At 49.2% G+C, this 25390-nt stretch overlaps 1 protein-coding gene across 1 annotated transcript in view; it reads left to right on the top strand.

Annotated features, from left to right (window-relative positions):
• The first annotated feature begins 9869 nt into the window (after positions 1 to 9869).
• The window catches only part of LOC146839500 (uncharacterized), a 56912-nt gene continuing 41391 nt past the window's right edge, over positions 9870 to 25390 (top strand). The window contains exon 1 of the mRNA XM_085651558.1: positions 9870 to 10018. The gene's annotated coding sequence lies outside the window, so the exon portion shown is untranslated. The remainder of the gene's footprint in view (positions 10019 to 25390) is intronic.

The raw sequence follows: 25390 nt of genomic DNA, 5'->3' as shown, positions 1-25390 counted from the left end.
AATCCAGCACACTCTGCACCTGCCGAGCCCGACCTGTGCCTGAGTGAACAAAGACCATGAGGACATCCCCGTGGCGACTGTGACCAAGAATCCAGCACCCAAGCACCCTCCGTGACGCTCCTGACGATGCCTGCAGCCTCAACTCCAGGGACCCCCCAAACGCAACCAGCAGAGGGTAAGATTTCCCGATGCCAAAAGACAGCCCTGCACCCTGCACCCTGTGGCCCCCTGTGCCCAACTCCTGGGTGCCTATCTAACCTACAGCTTCCCAACTTACCTCTCGAAGTGGTGGTCGCACCTGAAGAATCTCCATCCCCGAGCTTGCAGCTTTTGTTCATCACACAGCTTTTCCGGCCTGTGCCTGAGTAAACAAAGACCACAAAGACGTCCCCCTGCAACTGTGACCAAGAATCCAGCACCCAAGGACCCTCCTCGACGCTCCTGACGACGCCTGCAGTCTCAACTCCAGGGACCCCCCAACCGCGACCAGCAGAGTGTAAGATTTCCCGATGCCAAAAGACACCCCTGCACCTGGCACCCTGCGGCCTCCTGTGCCCAACTCCTAGCTGCCTACCTAACCTACAGCTTCCCAACTTACCTCTCTAAGTGGTGGTGGCACCTGAAGAATCTCCGTCATGGAGCTTGCAGCCTTTGTTCATCACACAGCTTTCCCATTGAAATCCATTGAGCGCCCGACGGCTCAAAAGCACCCTGCACCCAGCCGCCCGAGTGCCTCTGGAAGTGCAGCATCTGTTCTATTCTACTTCCCCACTTGCCCTGTGTAAGTGACCAGGAGCTCAGCTCCCACAGCCGCGTGGCCTGCCTGGTAGCAGCCACCAACCAAAGGCCCCCTACCCACCATAGGCTAACATTGGTCCTACTCTCTCTGCACCTGGCTGCCCCTGTGCCGCTGAGGGTGTAACCACTGTACCTACCTGAAACCGGGAGACCCCTGAGTCTAACCCCAGAACATTAACACTACCCGTCGAGTATTTACCTGAAAGCCGATAACCTACATTTTCTCCATAGGGTAAAATTGACTGGTTTCTTCTGTGTCGAGTTTTGAAACATTGAAATATTCACTAGAAATCATCCGATCAACGAAAATGAAATTACTCACCTGTTACTAGGAGAGATCCCAGTGCTGGATTTTGGTGCCCAGCACTGACCCTAAAAAGTAATTACAACTGTGATTTTCAGATAACCTGATTTTCCCCCATAGGATAACATTGCCTGGTTTTCACCAGAAATTCTTTGAAGTGTCGATTTTTGCAACTTTGCAATATTCCTTAAAAATCGCCTGTTTTACAAAAACGATTTCTTTCAACTGTTTACAGGAGATGCACCAGGGCTGAATCCAGGATCCAGCCCTGAGTAAGAAAAACCGACATAAAGTAATTGTTATTACAGTTTGCTTAAAATTCCCATTGAGCTCAATGTTATTATTGTGTTAGGATTGTGTAGCATATTGCAACAACTGTATCTATTGCGTTGAAAAGTCTATTGCTTATTGAAAGTATACAACTATAGCATCTCAGTCTGAGAAAGTATTTTTATTCCTGCTTGTAGTTCTAAAATTAAACAACAATATATTTTTACCTACAAACCAATTAGCTTAGATTTCAATTCTTGAGTGTGTGAGACCATTTGCTGCCTGAATGTGTACAACAAATGCTTTACACTGTCCTCTGATACTGCCTTACTGCTCGACCAAGCTACCACTTTAGAGAGTAAGGTTATATCTAACTTTAACCTCTGCCAAACCTCTGGGGAATGTGGACTCTGAAATGAAATGAAATGAAATGAAAAGTAAATTTATATAGCACGGTTGCTGCCCAGAGGCGTCCAAGCGCTAGAGGCCAGAGTGAGTTGCTTGCCAGAGGAAAAAAATAACAGGAAGTTAATGAGGGGCATTAAACAAAAAAGTCTTCAGCTGTTTTCGAAAAGAGTAGAGGTTGGAGTTGGACCTAAGATGAAGATGAAGAGGAAGTGAATTCCATGTCTTAGCGCCGTTGTAGGCGAACGTCCTGCCGCCAGCTCTTACCTTTTTTATTCTGGGGACTATGGCCATACATGCCTGGCTAGAGCGGAGGTTTCTGCTGGGTTGGTACTGTTTTACTAGGTCCCGGACAATCATCGGTCCTGTGTCCCAAAAGGCCTGGTGAGAAATACACATGGCCTTAAAGGTGATTCTTTCTCGCACTGGTAGCCAATGCAGCCTGCTCAGTCCAGGTTTGGCTGACTGTCTGCGCGGCAGCTGGAGCAGTGTGCGAGCCGCACAATTCTGAACTATCTGTAGTTTGCGCAAGGTGTGTTCCGGGGCACCGAGATAAAGGACATTGTTGAAGTCTAAACAGGACTGAATCAAGCCTTGAATGGCCACCTGCTTTGCCTCCACAGGTAGAAGAGGGAGGACTTTCTTCAACATCCTAAGAAGTCCGAAGCAGGTAGCCGAGAGTTTAGTAGCCTGGGTGTTAAATGAGAGGGTTTTATCAAGCCAAACCCCAAGGCTCTTAATATTGTCCTTGGGTATAGGGGGGGCACCTAAACAAGGGGGCCACAAGGAGTTGAAAAAGGTGGGATTTGTGGGGCCCAGGAACATCAGCTCAGTTTTGTCCCCATTGAGCTTAAGGGAAGAGGAAGTCATCCATCCCTTTACCTCCTCTAAGCATTTTAATAGCCCACCTGAAGATGACAGGCCAGGCTCCTGCGCCAAGGAGACCACTAGCTGGGTGTCGTCCGCGTAAGAAATTATTTTAACCCCAAACGGACGGACAACCTCAGCCAGTGGTCTCATGTAGATGTTAAAAAGCGCGGGGCTTAAGGAGGAGCCCTGTGGGACTCCACACCTCAAAGGTCTGTTCGTGGATACTGTATCTCCATCAAAAACTTGGAAGGATCTGTCACTCAAAAAGTATTTGAGCCATAGCCATGCTCCATCAAGTATTCCGACACTCGAGAGACGGCTCAGCAGGGTGTCGTGGCTGACCGTATCGAATGCCGCACTTAGATCAAGGAGGATCACTGCCACTGATCCCCCTTGATCTAAGATTTTTCTGGTTTCCTCAGTGACTGCCAGTAGGGCAGTCTCTGTTCCATGTCTGGGTCTGAAACCCGTCTGGGTGGCGTCTAACAGCTGGTTATTCTCGAGAAAATTCACCAGATGGAGGTTGATGTATCTCTCGAGAATTTTGCTCACCCATGGAAGTAGAGAAATCGGCCGGTAATTACTGAAATCAGTGGGGTCCAGATTAGGTTTTTTTAACAGAGCCCGAACCATGGCCCGCTTCCAGGCAGGAGGAACAGTACCAGAGATGATGGAGGCATTCAGGAGGTCCATGATGGTCGGTAGGATAACCTGAGATGCCAACATCATGACTTCTGGAGGTGCTGGATCACACGGAGACCCAGATTTTACCTTGCGGGCTATAGAATCCAAAGATTCAGGGTCTAGTGGAGGAAAGTGATTCAATGTTATCAAGGATTGAGATGGAGTATCCCCCAAATTTGTCTGGCCCTGAGCTATGGAAACCATTGCTATAGAGGGGAAAGATGAATAGATTTTATTAACTTTCTGGTGGAAAAATTCTGCCAAGTCATTGCAGTGGGCTGTTGTTTTGTCCTGATGCATGCTAGAAGAGGGAAGTTTAGTAAGATTTTTCAATATTTGAAAAATTTCCTTAGGCTTGCACTTGGCTTGTATAATTTTATCAGAAAAGTATACAGATTGGGCAGATTTGACCTCGGTTTTATTGATTTTAATTGCCTTTCTATATTGGGCTTTTCCTCCAAAGAGTAGTCTAAACGCCACCGTCTTTCTATTTTCCTGCAGTGGCGTTTCTTTTCCCTAAGCGCCTCTGAATACCAGGGCGCCGTTTTTTGAGAACGTTTCAACGTGATTCTACCCAAGGGGAGAGTGGCTTCAAGGGATTGTGCGATCCAGTCTTCAAATTCCTGATTGGCCAAACATGGGTCCTCATTGTAGGAGGGCTGGTCAGTCGCTAGTCTACTTGCCCAGGCATCGACAGGTAGCCGCACCCAAGATCTGGCATTCCTTACAGTGGGTCTAGAGGTAGTGGCTTGAGTGTGGTCCAGGTGAAAGGCACAAGTAGATAGTCAGTCCAAGGGAGGGAAATAGGCGGCCCGGCCACAAGGTCTGTACAGTTACTGAACACAGGGTCCAGTAAGTGGCCTTTAATGTGAGTAGGTGCTTTCACTCGTTGGACTAATTGTAGTGCAGCTAGATCATCTACAAGTGTCATAGCAGTGCGGTCCAGAGTAGTATCAAAATGAAAATTAAGGTCCCCTAGCAGAGTATAATTAGAGGCAGTGCTAACCCGTTCAGCCACAATCGACGGAAGAAGATTGTGAAACTGTTTAGGGGGTCCCGGGGGGCGATATATGACCGTGCCTGAGAAGCAGTTGTTAGGGGAGAATTCCAGACTGAATGCTAAGCTCTCGCATTCTGGAATTACTTCAGAAATGACTCGACAGTGGTATTGCTCTTTATATATAATGGCTAGGCCTCCTCCTCTCCCTTCAGGACGATCCAGCCGAGTAATTTGGAAGCCTGGAGGGAGGACTGTCACTAAGACAGGATCAGAGTCCGACGCAAGCCACGTTTCAGTGAGAAAAACTGCATCTGGCATGCGTTCCTCTAACTAAAGGGCAATTTCCACCCTATGTTTTGGCAGGGACCTGCAATTTAGCAAAAACATACAGTAATCCTGTTTCACATCCCGAACCTGAGTAGGTTTGAGGATTTGTTTACACCTCGGACAGATCACTGGAAGCTCCGTAGCGTGATAGAGGTGCGAGCAACAATCGGTTCCCAAAGACCTCATACTAAGCAGAGCTTCCGCGCTATAATGCCTGACATATTGTGGCTGAGATGTAGGGGGCATGGCCCTCGGCCCTGTCCAGGCGCAGACGGGCGCAGACGGGCTTGCCTTAGGCGCGCCCGTTGCGCTCGTCCGCTGCGCGTCCGGGAAATGCACATATTTTATAATATGCGGGAGGGGGCGTGGCCTGTGTGCTCCGGGGAAATGGCGGCAAGCAAAATAATAACCCGCGGCAGCGCTAGAGTCCGCTGCGCGGGGATGCCCAGGGAGAATGACTGGTAAGTTAAAACACACAATATTACACCCAAATGTTTAAAAGCTAGCAAGCGTTTCTCCCGGCTTCCGCCTCAGGAGATTAAAAGTCCGCTGATCGCGCTTGTACTCAGCGCGCCTTAAGTACCTTAGTGCGGGGGGGGGGCGTGGCCTGACGGTAGTGGGCGTGGCCTGTGTGCTCTGGGGAAATGGCGGCAAGCAAAATAGTAACCCGCGGCAGCCCTAGAGTCTGCTGCGCGGGGATGCCCAGGGAGAATGAATGGTAAGTTAAAACACACAATATTACACCCAAATGTTTAAAAGCTAGCAAGCGTTTCTCTCGGCTTCCGCCTCAGGAGATTAAAAGTCCTCTGATCGTGCTCGTACTCAGCGCGCCTTAAGTACCTTAGTGCGGGGGGCGTGGCCTGACGGTAGTGGGCGTGGCCTGTGTGCTCCGGGGAAATGGCGGCAAGCAAAATAGTAACCCGCGGCAGCGCTAGAGTCCGCTGTGCGGGGATGCCCAGGGAGAATGAATGGTAAGTTAAAACACACAATATTACACCCAAATCTTTAAAAGCTAGCAAGCGTTTCTCCCGGCTTCCGCCTCAGGAGATTAAAAGTACACACTGAACCTTATTTTGGTGCAGTATAAACAGAGCCACTTTCTTACATTGGTGGATCAGCGGTGGGATACACACTTGCATTTGTTGGACTACTTGGTTACCATCTGATCACACAACAGAACTCTTAAATTGCCTTTAGAATTCAGATTCTTACAAATTGGCATTTTTTCCAAATTACTAAAAGTCTTGTCAGGGCCTTCCTTCAGTCCCTTTAGAATTTTAGAAAAATAAAAGTCACTGTAGTCAAGGGTAGGGGGGTTAGAACTGTTTGGTTAGAATATCTCGAAAGAACCCAGCTATTAGTGAAAACAATAACATGCAGGACCTGGTTGAGGAGCTCGACCTCACACCTTACTTACACTTGTCTTTCAAGGAGTTAAGGTCCTTATGAATAAATGAATGAAAGGACATTTATAGAGCGCATGGCTACTCGGGAGCATCCCAGCGCTAATAGCATTGCAGTTCCGACTATACACAGCTTTTAGGGGAATAAATAGGATTTGAGTTGTTTTCTAAAAGTCAGGTAGTTAGGTTCCAGGCGGACATTGGTGGGTAGATGGTTCCATAGTTTGGCAGCATTGACTGAGAAGCGACGTCCTCCGCTTCGAGTTCTTTTTATTTTTGGAATTGCCGCCAGTAGTTTATTATCTGACCTGAGAGATCTATTGGAACGATAGGGGTGAATAATGCTGCTGATAATCTGAGGGCCTTTGCCTGAGAGAGCCTTGTGCATGATACAAAGGGCTTTAAATTGGACTCGTTCTTGAATGGGTAACCAGGGTAGTGCTGACAGTGACGGTTTAGCAGAATGGCGTTTGGGGGTGTTCATAAGCAGGTGTGCAGCACAGTTTTGAACTATCGGTAGTTTCTTTATAGTTTTGGCTGGGGTTCCTAAATATAAGGCGTTCACATAGTCCAAGCGTGACAAGACCAAGGCTTGGACCAGTATCTTTTTAGCTGAAAAAGGAAGTACGGGGAGGATCTTTCTTATCATTCTTAGGATTCCAAAGCAGCAAGCTGCCACCTTGTGTGCTTGTTCTATGAGATCTAGCTTAGAGTCAAGCCATTTGCCTAGACTCTCGATGTGTTCCTTCGGGGCGGAAGGGGTCCCCAAGCAACTAGGCCAGAAAGACCTTATAGCCATTGAGGTAAAATTACCCAGGAGCATGAGCTCAGTCTTAGCTCCGTTTAGCTTCAAGTAAGATTCATCCATCCAACTTGACACCTTTTCCAGGCACAGTGCCAAATCAGAGCCTGTATTTTCTTTTTGATTTAGTGCGACCACCAACAAACTTAAAAGTATACCAATGGGCCTGCATCCAACCAAAGAAGGGCTCCAGGAGCGCCTGGCTGAGTATGCTAAGGACCACCCCTCTGAACATGGCGATGACCAGTCAGAGGAGGAAAGGGAGGAGGATGAGGGGGATAGTGACCCCCTTCCAGTCATCCCTAGGGAGGAAAGGGCCCCCATACCCTTGACTCCAAGATTCAACCCTTGGAGACCCAGAGGCCACACAGGTGACTTAGGCTTCAGTGAGGACATTGGGAATAGCCCCAATGAGAAGGGCAGCTTTTTAGCAAAGCTGGCCAAAAGATTGGATCTAGAGTCCAGACTCCTGGTTCTAGAAAAATAAAGAAAGGAGATGGGTTTAACACCCATCAATGGTGGAAGCATTACTAAAACTAAGGACAGGGAGGAAACCTCTGATCCTAAAACCCCAAAGGGACTGTTGCTAAATTTGAGGAGGGTGCTGACATCACAAAATGGTTCACAGCCTTTGAGAGGGCTTGTGAAATGAGGAAGGTGAAGAAAACTCTCTGGGGGGCACTCCTGTGGGAACTGTTCTGTGGTAACTGCAGAGACAGGCTTCTGATCCTCTCTGGGCCAGATGCAGGGTCCTATGACCTCATGAGGAAGACTCTGATTGAGGGATTTGGACTCACCACTGAGAGTATAGAATTAGATTCAGGGGGGCTCACAAAACCTTGACCCAGTCCTGGATTGATTTTGTAGACTACTCAGTTAAGACTCTGGATGGTTGTTTAACTGGACACAATGTGCATGATTTTACTGGACTTTACAATTTGTTTATGAAGGAACATATACTAAGTAATTGCACAAATGAAAAGTTGCATCAGAATTTGGCAGACCTAGGTCTAATTTCTCCCCAAGAATTGGAAAAGGCCCCAAAAACCTGTACAGGGGGGTGGGTCCCAAACTACTCTCTATGTACCTCAGCCCTAAAGGGGGAAGAACTTTGATCCCTCAAATGCCTGGTGTAACAACTGTAAGAAGTTGCGACACTTAACTGTAGATAAATCTTGCCCCCACAACAAGTCCCCTAAGGCAACCAGTACAGCTACACCTGGGGTGGCAAGTCTACAGACGGGATCAACAGTGTGCCCAGAGCAAATCAGGATGCACACGGAAGCAGTTCTAGTTTCTGAAGGGGAGGTTGAATTTGCCACTGTAGCTGTGTGGCCACCCAACTTAAAGAAATACTTACAATACCCTTGGGTTAATGGAACTAGGCTAGAAGCTCTGAGGGATACAGGTGCCAGTGTCACTATGGTGAGAGACACACTGGTTTCCCCTGAGCAATACTTGATTGGGCGTACTTACCCAGTCACCAACGCTGACAGTGTTACCACTAATCCTCCAATGGCTATGGTGACATTAGGCTGGGAGTGGGGAGTTACTGGCCTGAAACAGGTAGTGTTCTCTCAAAAGTTACCAGCTGCATGTCTGCTTGGCAATGACCTGGAAACCTCAGCCTGGGCTGAGGTTGAATTAAAAGCCCATGCAGCCATGTTGGGTATCCCTGAATTGGTGTGTGTGCAAGCAAGAGCACAGAGCAAAAGAAAGGGTGAAAAAGTAGGATTGGAGCCTGAAAGTATGGCCCAACCCACCAAGAGGAAAGGTGGGCTCAGCCTGTGTGTGCGTGACATGGTAACTCACGGAATCCATACCGCTGGGCTGGTGAGCATATGACAATTCTGACCAGCTTCTCCAAAATGGCAAGTCAGGCGTGGCCAACTCTGGGTCCGGGAATCGATCCTCATCCACATTGCTGTGATGCGAGCGGCGAAGAGGACCTGAGCTACCATTAATTTGCCCAACACCCTGACAAATGTTAGTGAACACTTCCTCAAATGCCACACACTCGCAACGCTGAGGGTAGGACTTGCCGGCAGCACTGCAGGTTTACCCCGTGACTCAGCCCCTTACTTATTAAAATGTCTCATGGCTTCACAATTATATTTTAATCATGTAAGTAGCCAAGTCATTGTGGCAGTCAGAATCTCAGCTATAATGAATGATTTTTATTTTGCTACTGTGAGTTGTCAGTGAGTGTGTTTTCAAATACAGCAGCCTGCCAGGCTGAGACCTAGACTGCTGTTAGCTGACTATAATTATGAAGGGTGAGGCAGCGGAATTCTGTCTCGGGCCTCTCTCAACCTACAAGACAGGACCCGGGAGAGGGTCGCCGGGCCAGTGATGTTCCTCCTTTGCCTCGTTTGATTGCCATCAAAAAGCCTAGGGCCCAGTGGGTGTACTAAGGCTGGTGAAAGCTGGAATGACTAATTGCTTTTCTGCGGGTGTAACGTTGTTTTGAGCTCCCCGAACACCGGCCCGTCCTCCCAACAGGTAGCCGAGGCTGTGGCAACATGTCCCTAGTTCAATTTCCTACCTGCCCTGGCCCCTGGGATTGTTGCTGTCGCCTGGCAACACTAGTACTTTGAAGCTGGTGACATCCACCAGGTCAGAGAGCTCCTCTCTCGTCCAGCGGGCCTCCTGATTCGAGACACAAATCACAGCAGTCCGCACAAATCCTTATGAATTACACCATTTGTGCTGCATGTGTAATACAGAAATAGACAAACAGGTTTAGCTCCATCAGTCGATATCACAGAAACTGCTTTACACCATGGCATGCATGGCGAAAATTAATGGTGAATATTCGTGTATATTCACTCCTGGAGACTGGATGTGACGGTTCTTTAAGTAGCCAGCAGAGGGCGCGCCTGCCTGCTGATGAAATCCACTGTGCACATTCTATGAAATGGAGAAAGGTTTCCTGTTCCTAGTCAGCGGTAGCAGAGACAGTACAAGCAGCAGATGTTGACATCATTTCCGGCCTCTCCCTCTGTGTCCAGCCAGCTGCAGAGGAGGAAGGACGCCCTGTCTCTCTGTGCTGTCATCTTCATCTTCAGACCCTCATAGACCAAATCTGCACCTGCCCCACCCCAGCCATAGGAGGAGGAGAGAGCCTGGAAATGTCTGCACAGGTTTCCGCTCAGGTAGGAGATTGTAAGCACCTTGTGCTGTGTTTGTAGAAATAGACTGAATAATCCTTGAGGAAATGTCCTTCAGGAGCCAGGGTCTTCTATCCAGGGACCTCTGGGGGGGCTTTGCGTCTGGCGCTGGGGGTGTTTGTGGTCATCATTTGCTTTAAAGAGAGGATCTGTACACTGCACTGCATCTTAATGCACTGTGAAAAATCTGTGCACACTGCACTTCACTGCGAGAAATCTGTGCATGCTGCACTGCATCTAACTGCACTGTGAGGAATCTGTGCACTGCATCTTACTGCACTGTGAGGAATCTGCACGCTGCACTGCATCTTAATGCACTGTGACAGATCTGTGCACACTGCACTTTACAGCACTATAAGGAATCTGTGTCACTACAATGCATCTTACTGTACTGAGGAATTTGTGCCACTGCGCTGCATCTTACTGCACTGTGAAAAATCTGTTCACATTGCACTGCATCTTAGCGCTCTATGAGAAATCTGTGCACACTTTTTGCTCGGCTCTCGCTGTCAGTTTGTTGACTTGCCCACCTGTACCCCTGTGTCAGAAGCATGTCCACCAGGCAGCTGAACGTCAAGGCTCCCCTGCTGCCCCTTTGCCCCTGTTTTCATATCTCCGTCTAGGTAAAACCTCAGTCATTGCAATAGTTTTCAGTGGCATAGGTTGGCTTATAGCATTATCTGCTGCAGAGGTTGTGTGTCTGCTGCAGGGATTGTGTGTGTGTGCACTGACCTTGGGTCTGCCAGGTAGGAGGCCTTTCAAGCAGTGGAACATACATGTCTGTGTTTTTGATCTACCTCTGCAGGTTGGATGTGTGTGCATGTGAACAGGGTAAAGTTGTCTTTGCAGGCTGTGTGTGTGTATGAGGCGTATCTACAGTGTGTCTTTTTGAAGTGTGTCTGTCTTAGCAGATGTTGGCGGGACTGTCAGTCACTCTGCTTGGCCTTTCCTCTCTGTACAGGAATCTTTAGGATCACTTGCTGTAAGAGGGTCTGCTCTCTGCAGAATGGTCAGGTACTACTCGGCACACAGCAGACGTCACATGTTTAGTTCTGGTTCTTCCACATAATTTGGAAGAATTAGGCAGCTTTGAGTGAGACTTCAGCACGACTTCCAAATATGTGAGTGCCCACAAGCACCCAGGGCTGCTTGTATGACAATGCTGCAAGGGGTTGCTGCACTCTCTCATCAACGGTGTGTTGGTGAGGATTGTGCTAGGATATGAAGCCTACATTAAGGACTCCAAGAGACTCTTATAGTCATTCTGCTCTAGTTGTCACTTCAGCAGGAAGGGGAGAACAAGATGAGCGAGCAGAAAAAGCAAGAAGAGGCCAGAGAAGAGAAATAAGAGGGATACAGAGAGAAAACACACGAAGGGTGGAGAAAAGTAATTAATAGATATCTGCCAAAATACGAAAGAAAGATAATTGTACGGGAGGGAATGAGAGTTCTAAAAGATGGCCTGGAAAAGAAATGTAATGAACATTATTTATAAATTGCCAATAGTTGAATTATATTTTCAGAGCTGAAAATGTGATTTAAGTTTGACGTGAATTTGAGTCTTCAAGGGATATAGGTGTAATGTGCTGTTTAGTGGTACCAATACTTGAACCAACTTTATAGCTTTGGAACTGGGATTTAATCCCAATCACCAAACGGTATAAATGAACCAAAGTGAGGGATCAATGTATTTTCGGGTTACCAATCTCATCTCTAGTGAGATAGTTAAGAGGTCCCAGGTTCCAACCGTCCTCCTTAATAAATGTGTTTATGCACATACTGCACAGATCTGTGTTACCTTTGTATCAAACTTACCAATCCTAATAAATTCTGCTGGAGGTGGCCCTTTCTAGGGTGCTTTCACTCAACTTTTTTTTTGCTTTTGTCCCTCCTGGTTTTCCGCTGATCTATGTAATAGCCTAAGGACTTTGATCGCTTTTTACACTGCCATTCAGTGCCAAGGTGATGTGCTTGTCATATACATACTGGTGATTAGTGTACAGATGATTGGCTAAATTGAGTTAGCAGCAAGTACCTTGTCTAGAGGTAAGACATATACCTAGGGCACCTCCTGCGTGGGCAACAGAACTGGTTGTGCCACCCACGGAGGTAGCTCTTTAAATGTGCCACAGCTTTGCCATGACGGGGCCTGTGTGTGCAGGTTACTGTTCCTTGGCTTGGCATTTAAGAAGACACTTGCCAAGGTTCTGCATGTCTCTTGCTATATCCGAGTACTCCCTGGGGACAGGGTGCGGTGTCGGGAAGAGGTAGGGCATCTGTGTGTGCGCTACATACACTGGTAGTGAATGGCACCGAGTAGTGTGTTTAGTACAGTAGGGCCTGCTTCTCGAATTAGATTGGCCTGAGGGATCCGTGGAAAGTCTATTGAGCTGGACTTCCTGCATTCAGAAGAGTGTCAGTATAGTGTTTGATATCAATGAGTTCGTAATGGCGAACCAGCTCTGGTGGTGCGAGTAAATTTGACATTATGATGGTGGAAATACCACTTTGGGAAAGTGGGAATGCCTGTACTCATGGCTCTGTATGCCTACCTGCCTGTCTCCATTTCACAGCTGGCTGCTGGGGGAATGGCTACATCTGTGTATTTCTGATAAGACAGCCATAAACTAGGGGCCCAAAGGATACTCTAGACCTCTCACTCTGAGGGGCCTTCCTGTGTTGGTTAAGAGGGGGTGGAATTGGCACCTGCATTCCAAGTGGCAGGGTTGTGGCCCCACTAAAGATACTGATCAAGCCTCCCAGGGTAGGATGTCAGACATGACAACATTTAGAGAGGGTCCGTGCATTTCAAAGGTGGCCTTTTGAGCTGATCTCATCTTCATAGGTCATTGTGGGTATAACCACCGGGGCCGTGCCTTCAGGAGTTAAAGATGCTTTGGGGATTGGAAACTGTAGGAGAGTAGGATCTGCACTTATGTTGCCCCCACTTTTTTCTGATGTTAACACTGGTTTCTGGCTATAGACTGGCTGGGTCCCTGCTAATCAGGGCCCCAGTCTCTCTGTTCTCTCTAAACAACTTGGAGTGCATATAAGATGCACTAGTGATTGGATACTGTGGCACCTTATGAGCCCCTACTATATGGTACCTTAGGTACCAAGGGTATAGGTACTTCACAGGCCTACCAGGGGTTGAAGAATGTATTATGCCACTCCTGGGAAGCAGACTAAATCTGACACCACAGGCCTGCTACTGCAGCCTGGGGGAGGTAGTGTTAGCACTCCTTACTGAGATATAGGTACCCTATATCTCTACCTGCACACACATAAAATCCTATCAGTCACCCCTAAGGCAGGCCCTGTCAATCCTGAGGGCAGGGTGCTTGGTTTCCATGTGAGGTGGTGCATTTGCCTGAGCAGGACCCCTCTGCAGCTCTCAGTGTCTATTCTCTGTGGCTGTTTGTGGATGCGGTTAAACCATATACTCTTAAGTGCATTATAACCTCGCGGTAAAAGGCTAACTCTGGGATGGCTGCATCAAAACATGTTGTGCTTGGTGTCAAACGCTTTGGAATCATACCCCCACACCAGTAACTGGTGTGGGAGTATGATCCCACCCTTCTAGAGGGGTAGACATGTACCTACTGTGGAAACACGGTAGAATCCTGAAAGAGCCCTGGCATCACAAAATGGATGCCACCAGCGCAGACACTGGGCTGCCCTCCTTCTGCTGACCGAAACTCACAGTGGAGGAGGCCCAACAATAGGCATCCTGTCACAGGGAGGTGTAACCACCTTCCAGACAGGATTTAGTGTATTGGGGCTGGGTGGGTGCACTCCTAGAGTGCTTTGAAGTCCTGCACTGGGGGAGCAGTAGGCTCCTCTGTGCATATGCCAGCTCAAACCGGTTCAGGGGCTACCTGTCCCTGCTCTGGCGCGAAACTGGACAAAGGGAAGTGGGTGTAGCCACCCACTCCCTGACCCTCCCAGAGGTGGGGTCATAGAGTTAGTCCTTCCCTTTCCTTTAGTATAAGTTAGGGAACCCTTGCCATTGCAAACTAGATATCCCTGGACGACGCCCTGAAGAAGAATCCTGGACCTTCGACGTTCCACTACCTCTAGAAGACTGAAGAATCTCCCTTGGAGTCAAGGAGTGACTCCCCTGCTTGGCAGGCACCAAAACTTTGAATCAATGGTCGCAAACTTTCCCCCCTCCCGCCGGAGTCCGAAGTCCCTGCAGCCCCGGTAGTGGATTTCCTGACTTCTCCAAGGCCATCGTGAGTCCCCAGCGAAGCTGAGGCAAGTAGACCCCACGAGTGACAAGGAACAGCAATACCCGGGTACCATGCACTATTGTCGAGTGCAATCCCTTCACGACGTTCTATGAACTTGTGCATTGGACCACCTGTGGTCCAAGCCTCCTGCAGGATTTCCACCGAAGATCAGAGGCCTACCTCGTCCCGAGTGACCGTGGGCTCCCTGTGAAGTGAATCCTCCCGAGGCGTCTTCGCGATCCCTTGCCGGTTGGCTTGTGGGTCCCCTGGAGACTTTTCTAAAAAACAAAAGAGCTCCCCTGTTTGCTCCAGGCCTGCCCTGACTTACCTTCGCTGGGTGAGTCCATCAGACCTTGCTGGTCTGCACCACTGACTTTTTACACTTTCCACGAGACTTGCTGTTACCAAGGCTTGTTGGCTCCAATCTGGTCGCCGACACCGCAGTAAGCTGCAGACTTCGTGGGACACGCCGAATACAACTCTTGGTCATCGTCGACGCCTCCTGGACCTCGCCTGTGATCACCTGAAATCACCCGACTACTGTGGGCATCCAGCTTCCTCGCCCCAGGTCACTGGCAAGTGACTTTGAACACTGTCTCCTCTGCTTTCAGGTCTTCTTTCTTCTGAATCCAGCCTTGGATGCCACCGGACACTTCTTCTGTCTTCACAAGCAGCAAGTCTACTTTGGCTCCCATTGAAAACGACGCCGCGACCCGACACCAAAAGACACCTATGCACCCGGCTTCCCTGGGTGAGGTAACTCCAGCACTACGGTGCTCCTGTGTGTGGTGGCTCTTGAACTACTTACCCTGTACGTGGCTTGCTTGTAGACTCTCCCGAAGTATCCTAAAACTTTGAAATTCCAACCGCGACTTGCTCCATTGAAGTCTATTGGGATCCGCAACTATGTTCTCACACTACATGCGTCTCCCGTGGGCCCTTTACTTACCTGCCTTGGGTGGATTAGTGAGGCCCCAGCGCTTCTGAAGGTCCTAGGCTTTGTCCCTTCTCAAGTCGATATTCCTAAACCTCTTTTTTAGTATATGGTCTGGTACGCCCCTAGGGCCCCAGCCATATTTGTGCTTAACTTGTTGTGACACGTTGATTTGTGCATAGGTTCCTGACTTCTCATCTCATAAAGAGATTAGTAGAGTGTGTCTAGTAATAAATATATATATATATTTTATATATATACCTGTGTCCTTTCATTTAGTGATTCAAGAGATTATATGGTAAAACAAGCTGCTTTACATTACTCTGAGACTTAGCCTGAAGGCTGCTCTCCACAGCTACCACTAGGATAGCTTTCTTTAAAAGGTTGTCTTAAACCTATCTACCATAAAAGTCGAATTGTACTGATGCAAGGTGGCCCCTTTAACTAGTGACCAGCATATACCAGGCCAACTTCTCACAGAAACATACTACGCTGGTTCAACGCTGGAACATCAACAAGAAGAACTATTGGGGTGGGGGGCTGCAACTGGATTATCTGCAGACTTGTGGTGGCCTGGGGTTTATTGTGCTATAGGAAGGGGACTATCACTTGGTGGATTTTACCTGGATGTTTCTGGCCTGCAGCTAATTACCAACTGTCGTGGCCCGGGTCCCCAAGCACTCTCTAAGGGCTTGTTGACTGGCCTCCTGTCCACGAGTTCCTAGGGACAGAAAATATCTCCCAGTTTCCACAAGATCTTAAGGACCGCGCAGAGTTCGGCGTAAACAGGTGGAAGTGATTGTCGGTTGGGACGTGTGCAGTGATCAGACTGTGCCGAAGACTGAGCTGGTGACGTTCAGTGGCACACCTGGGGTGGCAGTAGCGTGAGTTTGAGGAGTGTGGGGGAAGTTTGCTGAGTCCGATGGGCCTGAGATTACAGCCGGAAATCTCTGCTAGTTCACATTCGTTAGCGTGTGGTGTCCGAGCAGTGTTGAGAGAAGTTTGCTGAGTCCGCAATATCCAAGCTGGCAGCATAGACTGTGTCCGACCTCCAGATTGGGAGGACGACAGTGCCTGACATCGCGGCCTCAGTCTGAGGTCACCAGCTCCCTCTCCCCGGACCCACGCCACAAAGTACTATGTTGTTAAGGATAGCGTGACTGGAGGTCTCGTCGTGCCTTGTGTGCACCCACGACTGGCTCCCTGGAGCAGCTGTAGCTCCCACCTCTGCCAGAGGCGAAATCATTCTCCAAATTGGGAGCCCGCCAGCTTCTGGTGTTGCAGTCGTTTTCCTGCGGGGAGGATAGTGATCCTGCATTTGTGAAGGGCCACTGGGGGCCTGAGGACCTAATCTGGATAGACAAAAACACGTAACTGTTTCTTTCCACTTTAGGTGGTTCCTTAATCTAATCAAAGTGTCGACAGCAGGGGCAACGTGTATCGTTGGCTGGTGTAGTTTGAGTGGCTGATGGGCTAAGTCACAAGGTGTAGAGAGAACCTGTTATTTCTTGACCATTACAAGTATAAGGAGTACGCGATAATGGGAATGTTGTGGTTTATGCTAATGTGTAAGCGGAAAAGTGGAATACCTCTTCACAGCCTAGATATATGTTTCTGTCGCTTTTAATGTGGAAGGGATTGATTGTATTGGGAACACCTCTGGGACGTATACACATAGGTGTATGTTGCTTACAAGGGTGAGGGGATAATGGTGCAAGCGAACACCCAGGACAATTAAATATATGTTAATGCCGTTCTGCTGCTAATGGAAAAGTTAGAAAATTTCATATACCTGTAAAGTATACATCCAATGTGTATGTCGTTTTGATTTCAATGTGTGTGTAATACAAAGACCAGTGTTGTATACATACCGTGTGGAGTCTTTTTGTAGCGTCCACAGGGTGTTGCGGGGTTGAGGGTTGTGCCAATACCTTACACTTTGACCCTGAGGATAAGCCTGACTGCTCTGTGCCAAGCTATCCAAGGGTGAGCATAGGTTATCAGACAAGTGTATCGTACTCATCCTATCTAGGACAGTGGATTCTGCCTGGCTTCGATGCATCCCAGCCAGAAACCGCTGGCTCTAACAAATTCCTAATAATAAATAAATTAAGCTGCACCAATTTTGCACCCAAGACCAACTTTTTTTTTTGATAATCAAGTTTATTGGTTTTAAAGAACAAATCACAAAAATACATTGGTAGCGAAATCAAGCACATTATTTGAATAAAATGCATTGCAGTAGATTGAACCATTTGCCCCATATCGTGCCAAAAAGCTCGGGACAGCCCCGGGCCTCAAAATGGGGCTCCTCTTGAGTTCCACACCAATCCACCCCATCTCCATTTCTGTATAGTAGGGGACTTGCCTGAGACCAGATTGCCGCTATATCGCGCTTCGCTACTGCCACCGCTGTTCCCAGGAAGCGCTTATCGGCCTGAGAACCATCAAGGCCATCAAACACACCCAGGTCCAAACGTAGTGGGTCATGGGGTACCGTCCACCCCAGGGTCTGTGTGAGTTCCAGTTCCAGCCCCCTTCAAAATGGTGCAAGGACAGGGCATTGCCAGATCATGTGGTAGAAGTCCGCAGGGGCATGATTGCATCGCGTGCAGGTTGGGGAGGGCCGCATACGGGTGCTGTATAGGCGCGCAGGAGTGAGGTAAGCGGTATGGAGGTAATAGAGTTGAACTAGACGCAACTTGGAGGAGGTCGTCAGGGTTTTTGGGGCCATGAGAGCATCTCTCCAGTCCGCGTCTTCTAGGGGCCCAACCAACCCTCCCAGCGGGCACGTAACAAGTCTAGGGACGTGGGGCCATTGTTCACTAGGGAGCGGTAAATCCGCGACACCCCTCCTCTACCCAGGTTCCCCATCATCACTTGGATCTCAAGGGGGCTGAATTCAGGGAAGGAGGTGGGAGACTGAATATGTACTCGAAGGACGTGCCTTAGCTGTAGGTATTTATAAAATTGGGAGGAATGGAGGGAATATCTCTGCTGTAAATCTGCAAAGGATGTGATGTGGTCCCCAACCCAGACGTCCCCTAGTAGCGAGATCCCAATGTGGTCCCACCGACGGAAGTCCCAGAGAGACGAGGCCTCTTTCAGCCAAACACCACACCACAAGGACATCTGCCTGGTGAGTTTCCCGTCCCATTTCGTGTGGCGCAAGGCTGTGCGCCAGGCTATGAGCACCGTTCGGGTGACGGGGGAAGACCTGCGGTATGGGGGACCCATACAGGTAGGCCTGGAGTTGTGGGAAGTCCAATGATCGTAGCTCCATCCAGTACGCCGGGTCGGACCATCTGCTTGCGAACCAGTCGTGAATCACGAAGAGTCTCGTGGCAAGATAATAGAGGTGGAGGTTGGTTACCCCCATGCCCCTGTCGTAGGGAGGTATGCGGCTGGGTGCCAGGGACATTAGCGGTCTTACGCCCCCCATAAAAACCGGGTGAGGGTACTGTCAATTTCAAGAAACCAGCTCCCCGGGAGGTGAAGAGTAATGGTTTATAAGATATATAAAAAACGGGGGAGATCCATCATTTTAAAAAGGGCACTTCTGCCAAGGGGGTTGAGAGGGAGGGAATGCCATTTCCTGAGGTCCGCCTTGGCCTTGGTAATATTCAGGGCCCATTCGAGTTCTGGAAGGAGGGTGTCCCACAACCCCAGGTACTTTAATGACTGCCTGCGCTGGGGAATGGTCGTTTGCCAATCGAAGCAAGCCCGGGGCGGGTGGAGTGGAACCAGAGTGGATTTCGGCGGTTTGAGCCGGAGGCCGGAGACCCGTTCAAAGGCAGAAAGGGCGTCCAAGCACCGTGGGCCAGAGCTCTCGGGGTCCGCCAGGAAGAGGAGAACGCCGTCAGCGTAGAGAGTGATCTTATTGACCTGATGGTGGTCCCAAGCCCATCCTCGGATATGGGGGTCCTGACGTACGAGAGAGGCCAGGGGCTCCATCGCTAACGCGAAGAAGAGTGGCGAGAGCCCCTCTGGATGGGGAACGTCTCCGAGAGCACACCGTTAATTAGGACCCTCGCCTCAGGACTGGAGTATAAGACACGGATGAGGCGCCGAGACGGGGGGCCGAAACCCATCACCTCCAACACGTCTCCCAAGTAGCTCCAGTCCACCGTATCAAATGCTTTTTCAAAGTCAATGAAGAGGAGGGCCAGATACGGGGTGAGATGATGGCGGTGTGCAAGGGCGAGGTGGAGGCAGCGTATGCAATGTCACGTGCCCCGGGCAGGCATAAAACCGCATTGGGCTGGATGGACCAAATCGTGTAAATGGGGGCGGAGTCGTTGAGCCACGACAGTGGCAAAAATGATAACCTCGGTGTTTTTGAGGGAAATGGGGCGGTAATCCGCACATGCAAGGGAAGGTGGCTGTGTCTTTGGGAGGACCACAATAGTGGCTATGTCTGTCTCTGGGGGAAAGGACCCCAGGTCCGCCACATGCTTAAACAATTCCACCAATTGTGGGACCAACATGTCGCGATAGGTCGCATAGTATTCTTGGGGATAGCCGTCCGGCCCTAGCGTCTCTTACCGGTGTGCGGAAGCGAAATGTCCCCATGTATCTCCTCCGGGGTGAAGGGAAGGTCCAGAGTCTCTGAGACCATCTGGGAGAGGCAGGGCAGCTGGGTCCTGGTTTAGGAAAACAAGGCTTGGGCAATAGCCCGAGAGGTAACGTGGTGAACGCCGGTCCCATCGCGGATCTCTGGAATAATGCGGTTGGCTTTGGGGTATTAAACTAAATTATGTAGTAATTTGCCATTTTTATCACCCCAACCGTACACGCGTGCCACGGAGGAGCGCCATAGCAATTTAGCGGACTCCAGTGCGATCTGACAGATCTCTTCACGGAGCAGTGCAAGCTGCCGAGCGGAGTCATCGCTTTCAGTATACCCCTGGGCCGTCTCCAGCTGTGCAGTTTGGGCCCCCAGCTGCACAAGGCGGGCAGCCTGTACCATGCACTTCGCGTGGACCAAACCTCTAGCCGTCCCCCGTATAGTGGCCTGGCCAGCCTCCCATAATGTTCCCGGCGAGGAGACCGAACCCGTATTAATAGAAAAATAGTGCTGCAGTTCCTGCCCGAGGGATTTAACGAATTCCGCATCCTGCAGAAACCAGGTGTTCATCCGCCAAGCCGTTCGAATGCTAACAGTGGAGTTCCCGAGACGAAGGGAAGCAGGCGAGTGGTCTGAGATGCCTCGGGGCAGGATGGTAGCCCCGGGCATCAACTGACAGTCAGGGGCAGGCAACAGGAGCAGGTCGATACGAGAGTGAGTATGGTGGGCCGCCAAAGTGTAGGTATATTGATCCCGACGGGGATTCCACACCCTCCATGCATTGCAGAGACCCAGGGCAGAGGACCAGTCAGATAGGCAGAGGCAAGACAGGACGCCAAGGGAGTACCTGTCGTGTCATGGGAGGGTTGCATAACGGCATTGAAGTCGCCTCTGATGACCGTCAGACCCTGTGGAAAGGTGGAGACTACGAGTGTGAGACGGCGAAGGGCAGAGGTGGGATGTATACACACAGGAGATTAAAAGGATGCCCTTCGATCTTGCCTGTCAGGGCCATGTAGTGGCCTTGTGTGTCCGTCTCAGCCTGCGCCAAGGTAAAGGGAAGCCCCTTACGAAGCAGTATGGCAACCCCCCGGGAACCCCGTGTGAAACCAGAGTGCCAGAGCCTGTCGAACCCATACCGGGCGAGGAAGGTGCAGTGAGTGCCCAGAAGGTGTGTTTCCTGTAGAAAAATGATATCAGGCGTGTGTCTCCGGGCGCTGCGAAGAATAGAAGTACGTTTTATGCGGTCTAGTAGGCCGTTGACGTTCCACAATAGAATGTGGAGGGGTCTATTTAAGGTGGACGTCATCTGGGTGGAGAGTGTGTGGAAAGAACAGCGCAAGCGGACCCGGGTCCTAGGGGAGGCACCACCCCGTGGCCGGGACCTTTGGGTGAAATTTGTGCGGTCTGTTAAGTCTCATGTCGTCAGTGGTGTGCGTGCATTGATAGCTACCAAGAAAAACAAAGAACGGTGGCCCGTAGGCAGCCAAAAACAATAAACTAGGAGACAATGGTCTTCCCACCCTCCCATGCCCCCAACACCCCCCACCCTACACTTCCGAAGATGAAGCATCTGTCGCCCTGAAAAGTAAACACCTTAAAACAACAACACACAAATGAGTCTGAGTGCTAAGCTAAAACGGTTAGCGGAACATGGACGTGGCAGAGATGGACCCCTCCATGGAATCGGATAAAAAAATGTGTTAACAGCTGCAATTACATTTGGAACAGATAAGCAACAGAGAAGTCTAGGAGCTGAGATGAGGAACAGTTCGAAGAACGTGGTCGCAATGAAGATGGAACGCTCCTGCTGTATGGATGTGGTAGCGATCTCAGCTACAGGAGCAATTTGGGAAACAGATTAAGGATCGCCTGCCTTGGGCCCTGAGTTCAAACTCACTCGTCGTCTCCAGCGGTTCACTCCCCACTCACCAGGGGACCATTGGCGGAGGCCGAGCCAGGAATCGCCACCTCCCTCGGGACAGCCCTGGGCGGCCAAGACAGGGCTCCGGCGTCACCGCAGTGCAGGGCGGCCAGCAGGGCGCAGGCCCGGCGACCACAGAAGTCAGTGCAGCAGCAAACGGTGTCAGGGGGCCTTCAGGGGTGTAGGGCCTCAGGTGAACCACCGCGACCCCCGGGAGGTCGATTTAAGAGGTGCGTGGGCGCAATCCCCCGCAGGCCCAGTTCACACAGATGGGCCGTGGAGAAAGCAGCCCAGGCGCACAGAAGAGGTCGGGTTGCCGGTGGGGCGGGGGAAAGGAGTCTAGGCCCGTCTCGTCTCTCCTCTCCGCTGCCCGACAATGAGAGACATTCTCGGCAGATCAGGCCGAGCAGGGACCTGACATGCTATCACCCAAGCCGCTGGGGCAGGACCGCCAGCCGGCCCAGGGACTCCCCCACCTCCAGCGCTCACATGGCCAGAACGGGCCGAAACTGCAGGGGGGGAAGCAGGCCCCAGACAGTCCCTCAACGCCAAATGCACCCCCAGATACCGCGGACTCACCGCCAGGGCGATCCAGGCCCTCTCTGGAGGTCCGCAGGTAGGAGCAGCAGCCGGTCGAGAACTCCGTCTGCGATCTTCCGCAGGAAGGGCAGGCCTCGTCTCGTGGCCCCAAGCCCCAGCACCCCCTCTCCCCACGCAGACCTCAGCCAGCTCCGGAGAGAGGAGAGCAAGGCCGCCACCTCAGAGCCACCAGGGAGGCCCCGAGGGACGGATCAGTGGAACGCAGGCCGCCCGGCTCAGAATTGGGTCGCCGAGGGGGCCGCCATCTTACAGCTCACTGCCGCGGGTAAGGGGCCAAAACAAGGCAGTGGGGGCTCCAATCTGCCCCAAAGCTAGACCAGAGCACAGCAGTGAGGACAGGGGATCTCTTCTTATGGCCAGCAGGATCCGATGGCAGCTGTTAACGGGCAAATGCAGGGTGGATGACGGAGGGGGTCCGGAGCACTCTTAGAGTGCGACCGCCATCTTGACGCCTCAAGCCACCCCCCCCCCCCCAAGACAACCTTAATATGTCCCAACTCCAGACATGTTTTTGAGGAATCTTGCTTAACTCTAGGAGTGAGGAGGAGGCTCTGATGTGTTGAGGGAAGTCGTTCCACACTGTAGGAGTGATATATGAGAAGAGTTGTCACCGGATCTGTTTCTGTGTAGGCGTGGGTGCGCACTCAAAATATCGAGTTTTTTTATCGACCTACACTTGTATCAAGTTTTAAATATCGGAGGGACAGAATATCGACTGTAATAGTAAGTAATATCGAATTTGTTAATATCGAAGTAAGTAATATCGTTTGCAATAATATCAATGTCAATAATATCGAGATTTATATTAGTGTTATGTTTTTTAGTATGTATTTTATATGTATGTGTTTAATATTTTTTGTTATGTTTTTTATTTATTTTTAAATATATGTATTAAATGTTTAGAAGTTATTAATTTTTTTTAAAGTACATTTTGCGTTTTAGTATTGTAGCGGGTTGTGGGTTTATAGGGGAATAGGGTGGGAAGTAATTTAATTATAGTAAATTAAATACTAATTTTTTGAAATTATTAATTATTTTAAATTAAATTTTGCGTTTTAGTTCCGTAGCGGGCTGTGTGTTTATAGGGGAATAGGGTGGGAAGTAATTTAATTATAATGAATTAATTATTATTTTTTATTTATTGGTATTGATAGTAAATTTATGCTTAATTAATTATATAATTGGAAATTAATTATCAATTGATTAATTGATAATTATATTAATTGTGTAAATATTTTTATGGAGCAGGTTGTGGGTTTATAGGGGAACAGGGTGGGAAGTAATTTATTATAATTAAGTAATTTTTTATTTTTTATTAGTATTGATAATTAATTTAGTTTTTAATTATTTATTAATTGATAATAAGTATAATAAAATTTCTATTAGGAACAGATTGGAAATCATTATTATAAAAATTCACCAAATAAAAAGAAACTCTTCTTTTATAAAATACAACTTGATAATTAGAACTACTAGTTGGTAAGACCTTAAAGCTCCTTCCAGCTGCTACGTTAAGCCCAATGAAAAGTCTCCCCGATGGACGGGCCGGTTTGTGATGGGATGCCGCTACGCTAATGCAATGGAACCCCTCAATATGCAAGTCATGAGTGGCCCAAGTCTCCTGGAACATAACTACATCCTGTTCCTTAACTAGGCGCAACCAATCCTGGTCACCAATCTTAGACTGCTACCCTGCTACGTTCCAACTTAGGATATTCAAGTCTGCTCCAATACTGCTCTTGATTAAAGATGACTTGTCATTGGCATTATAAGTTAATACCATAGTAGCTGGAGAAACCGTCTTAATTCGGAGTGACTTATCATTATGGGTTGGTACTATAGTAGCAGGAAGGTCCACCAAATAGAGCAGCTGATGCTGTTGGTCTGTCATTAATGGTGGTTGTCAATCCTATGCATCTAAGCTGGAGAGTGCTTTAAACCTGTTGGTTCGCAAAAGGAGGACGTAAGTGTCCCTAACAGGTTTAAAAGGTGGCTTGTAAAAATAGCCCAAGGGGAGCGCACTAATACAGGTATTTTGTGTGGAGTGATGCTCAAAAATATTCAGTAAGGGGTGAACCATATGAGGTCTGCGAAAATTCAAAACAATACAGTCACCGTTTATATACTTGGCTGAGTGACCAACCCACGCTACTCTTCTGGCCATAAGAATGTCATTCATATTAGAAGGGTGAAAACCCTTATATTTACAAAGCCAGTCTACAGACTTATTACGCAGGTCTACCCAAGACTCCCTTTGATCCTCCACTAAAATAGGGACGCCAGCCAACACCAGCACATAGGGAGAAGAGGCAGGAGGTAAGCTTAACACATCAGTATTTGGCCTCATACGGGCCTTCCCAAGACTGCTAGAAGTATCCTTTCTTGCACTCAGGTCACTTGCGGGGGCACTAGTCCGTGGCTGGGTGGAATTACTGCTTCCTGGGACATTAACTGTATTAGGTTGGGGAGCGTCCTGTCTTCCCCTCTGCTCGCAAATAAGTTGTGGCGCTGGAAATACATTTAAATTGCTGCAATTTCCTGACATCTTTGTTCAGGACAAGACTAGATTGTGGCTCATACCCAAGTGTACCGCCCAGGGGAATTGAGGAGATTCCTCCCCCACCATTGTTATGAACAGAGTCCACCTTCCTCCCCCTCAGGTTGGCCAATTCAGAGTCCAAATGCTCCAATTTCACAGGTGTTGTTTCCAAAGATCAACACTTTGATCTTGTCAGTGTTGAGTATGAGACAGTTCAACTTCATCCTAGTGGCTACTTCCATCATACAGGCAGTGAACGTGTTCCTTGAGTTGTGGATTTTGTCCGAGAGGGACAGTATTAGTTGTGTGTTGTCAGCGTAGGAGAGGATGTTGATGTAGTAGGTCTGTATGGCGTTGGCCGGTGGGGTTATGTAAGTGATGAATAGTGTTCTTCTGAGGAGTGAACCTTGAGGTGCTCCGCAGATGAGATTTCCAGTTTCCAAGGAGTATGACGTCCGGTTGACTGTCGGAGTTGTTTTTATCTGAAAGGAGCAGATCAGTCGCATGCAGGTTCTTGAATCTCGATCTTGTGAAGGAGCCAGATGAGGATGAGATGTGGTA

The sequence above is a fragment of the Triturus cristatus genome, chromosome 4_1, assembly GCF_964204655.1.
Source record: "Triturus cristatus chromosome 4_1, aTriCri1.1, whole genome shotgun sequence".
In the NCBI taxonomy this organism is placed as follows: Eukaryota; Metazoa; Chordata; class Amphibia; order Caudata; family Salamandridae; genus Triturus; species Triturus cristatus.
This window is presented reverse-complemented; position numbering and strand designations above follow the sequence as displayed.